A 4,245-nucleotide genomic window follows, 5' to 3' on the forward strand; every position below is an offset into this window, starting at 1 on the left:
AAATGAGGAAAGAGTTGATGATTTCTTCTCTACATTTGAAGAAACTAAGGGCCCTTTTTTTGGGAGTACACTCACAAATCTATGCAATGGAACAACAATGCCTCAATTACAAGCTTTCTTCTCTAATTTTCTATAAATGATTTCAATGAACTATTTGATCTATTGAAAATTTCTAACCAACCATGTTTTTTTGCTAGGGTACTTGGATCCTTCTACAATATCCTCTTTCCAAGTTCAAGCATTCATGTGTGCTTCTCTATCATGGCCCTCCATTGGATTTCTTTGATTTGCCATAAAATTATTTGAATGGCCTGTTTGATCTATTGGAAATGTCTAACCAACCATGTATTGTTGCTGGGGTACCTTGATCCTTCTACAATGTCCTCTTTCCAAGTTCAAGAATTCATGTGCGCTTCTCTATCATGGCCTTCCATTGGATTTCATAGGTAAGAAACCAATTCTTGATTATTATTTTTGTGCAATTCACTTGAGATCTCTATTAATGGGAAGTTGATGTTATTGTCTACAATATTTATGGATTCTTGGATAAATTGTTTTAGATTTATATTGTATGCAATTTCATTATTAATCTTATTCTTTCTCATTAGATTGTGTAAAAAAATTATATCAATATTTCTCTGTTAACATTCTTTGATCTATTATTTAACTTCTTAGCATTCTTTAAAAAAATGGTGTTGATTATAATTGTTGTTGCAGGTACCTGAGACTATTTTGCAAAAAGACTTTCCCTCTTATAATAGAGGAAGAGTGTGGATCAATAGAGGTAGGTAAGAAGTTGTAGATATTTACACAAAACTGTCTTAGAAATATTTCACTTCTTTCATGAAATGTAGAGCAGAAGAGATGGAAATAGGAGATGTGTTGTTCTTGTGTTTGATGGGGAGGCCAGACACTTGTCTCCCTTCTCAAAAAGTTTCAATGGGAGGTGAATCTGTGGTTAGGACTTTGAAGATGCATGGGATGACTTGGTTGCTGAGGTATACATTTTACTTCTCCATCTTCTTCAAATCATAATTCTATGATATTAAGAGAGGCAATAGATTTCTATAGCCTATAATGATCAACGTTTACTTCTTTTGGATTAAGTTGTGTAAGATTTATTTGCATCAATATTTTGAATCACATTCCATGATTTATTATCATGGAGGTATACATTTAATATTCGTGTTATGATATTATGATTGCATCAGTAATCAATACAATTTTTGTCTTCATTAAAGGTAGAATTCTGATGATGGATCATTTAGTAGAGTTGAACATTTCTTTAACATTCTGATGATGGATCATATAGTGTGAGTAAAAACATTTCTTTAACATTGTGATGATAGATCATGTAATGTGAGTCAAAACATTCATGAAAAAAGATGAAAGTCTCTTCCATGACAAGGAAAGAGACAAACAGTGGCAAATTCTTTATGCATGTCATGATATTGTGCTTTCCATGGTGATTAAAATGATATTTTTGGTATATAGAAAATCATCAACATGGACTTGAGGGACTCATTCAATCTCCCATGGTACTTCCTTAATGTTATTGAGGCGGGAGCAATAGTGGAGAAAAGTAGGGCTTTTAAGATAGAGAGAGTAGAAGTATGTGAAGGTTTAACAACCATGTCTCAAAATAAATTTGAGGATTTAATAAAAGACCCAATTATGTTTGGCAAGGTGAAGAAAAATCTGGTTAAGAGTTTTGTTGGGTGTTTAGTTGAAGTTCACATTGGCATTAGGAGATGAAATTTGAGCGATGACAATTAAAAGAAATCCAATTGTGCTTCTAGAACTACCCTATATGATGTCATTAGATATGAATTCTAGAAGTTCCTACCCTTCCACAAGCCATATTTCATATACCCAAGAAAGAAAATAACCATATTGCTCAAGTTTGTTTAGTAGTGCTACAATGGCCACCCCAGGCACACCCAAATTTAGCACAAAGACAAGAACAAAATTTAAAGGCACATGAAAAACTACTATTAATATAGAATGCCACATCACAAGTGTGGAAATGCCTTGAAAATTAAGGTAGTCACTCAATGGCTACAACATGTTGTTTGTGAGGAGGTCTGACATAGAGTAGAAGAAATAAGTGTGGGCCACTGCTATTATACTTGGGTCTTGCCCCAACCTCATCGTGATACTTTATAGATATGTCCACAACAAGCTAACTAGCCCATACATAGTGAGAAACATGAGTATGGTCCTTTGCAAGGATAGTCCTATTAAAGGCCAATTCGTGAACCTGAATGCTTGACTACACATGACATGCTCCTTCCTTGATGCTTGACTACACATGATAGGCTTCTTTCTCGATGAAAAGTATGTTTTGAAATCATGCCCTTCAAATTTTATTGGTTAAATCATGCCCCTTTCCATATATATCTAAGATATTTTGTAAAAATAGTTGAGGCATTTTGATTTGTGCTTTCAAAATCTACTAAAATTAAAGTAATTCTTCAAATTTACTTTATGAAATCCTGCCCTACTAGCCCTATTCCCTTGAGGCATTTTTTCAAATAGTTGAGGACAAATATCATCCATGAGGCAAAAATATTTATTTTTGATAAGTTGCTATACTTGAAGTTGTTTGTACTCCTCAAACTTGAGTTTTGTTCATTGTATTTATGGAGCAAGTATGGTGAGACAATACCTAAATTTGCATAATATTCTTCATTATACTATCAAGAAAATGATAGAAGATGTGAAAAAAATTTAAAAAAACTAATGGCTTGTCCAACTAATCTGTATAAAAACTCATAAAAAATTCAAGTTGCATTTCCCTTTAAAGAGTGGGAGGAGCACCAACAAAATTGAGATGAAAATAAAAGTGTAAATATATGTAGACAAGCAAAGAAATTTTTTTGGGAGAGTGCTTGACACTCTTTGAAAAATGTATGAGGTATTCCATTTAATTCCACTACCCAACACCTAATATAGTCCTATTAAAATAATCAGGGCATATACCCAAAGATTCTATGTCATGGAAAAACAATAGTATGGAAAGAAATATCATTAGCCAAAAGGGTGCATGAAGGGTGTTGGATAAAATTTTGGTGACTTGTAAGTCACATTTCTATATTCAATTTTAAAAAAATAAAATAAAATGTCAATGTCAAGATGTACTTTGGACATAGAAAGTACCCCCACTAAGTCTAGCCGATGGGATCCCCATATCCTATTAAATAACATAAGAATTTTTTATAAAAGAGAGCTAGTTAAAACTTGGGAAATTGTGGGAATGGTAGGAAAGAGGCATGGCCCATCATATCCTAATGTCATGCCTCACATGACCATTCATTTTAATGCAACCCCTCCCTAGATGTGACCTCTTCTAACTTGTCGCCACCTTTTCCACACCTTCCAATGCCACATCCTCCAAGCTGCCAACTCTTGGCACCTTTGTCGCCCTCTAAATTTTTGTACTATCATGCATTGCATATGGGGATTGGGAAGTAAAATAACAAGTGTTAGTGGGGAAAGGGAATTAGTAAAAATATGAGGTAGATACGTGGGGGCACTATGGGGTATGTGATTAAGAATAAGAAATCGTAATATATGTTTTGTTGTGTTATAATTCTAATAAAATATATTGGATTGTTTGTGGTATTATGAAATTGTATATTTAGCTTGTAAGTTAGTTATTTTAGTTAAATGATTAGTTGGTAAATATCAATGTAGTTAGATAAAAATTTATATAATATAGAAGAATAGTTGGGGTGTCATAGAAGTATATTTTATCTAAGTTGGTATAGTTATCAATAATATTTAATAGGTATATAATAAATAATATTTAGTGTCAACATTGGAATGTATGATGGCATGCAATGTATAGAAAAATATTCCAAATGTGAATATATATGTATATTATTAAAACTAGATTAAGTTGTAGATCTAGAAACAAAAATCAACATAGAAATGAATGGTACTAAGGTTATCATGTACTACATGATATACATAGTAGGTTTTATATTTAATTCTATTATAATTTTAATATAAGGTCTTGATATGTATGGGCTATGACACTAGATGATAATCTGTATGAGTTACCATTATATTGTTGTCATATATGTTGTATGTGGGATATATAAATGAATTGTTGTTCTATTTCAATAGTTTTTGAAATGAGACGAATTAAGATCAATTATCTTGTATGTTAGTGGAGTGTTTCTCATTGCATAAGTTATTTTATTGCTCGACTAGGTATGGAAATGTTAGTGGGAAAAGTGT

At 32.3% G+C, this 4,245-nt stretch overlaps 1 pseudogene; it reads left to right on the forward strand.

The window, feature by feature from the left end:
- Nucleotides 1-422: 422 nt before the first annotated feature.
- On the forward strand, nucleotides 423-1,755 carry LOC149531363 (gibberellic acid methyltransferase 2-like; annotated as a pseudogene).
- Nucleotides 1,756-4,245: the final 2,490 nt, after the last annotated feature.

This window comes from Cupressus sempervirens, chromosome 11, assembly GCF_028749045.1.
Source record: "Cupressus sempervirens isolate cs-2001-9-10 chromosome 11, ASM2874904v1, whole genome shotgun sequence".
Taxonomy (NCBI): Eukaryota; Viridiplantae; Streptophyta; class Pinopsida; order Cupressales; family Cupressaceae; genus Cupressus; species Cupressus sempervirens.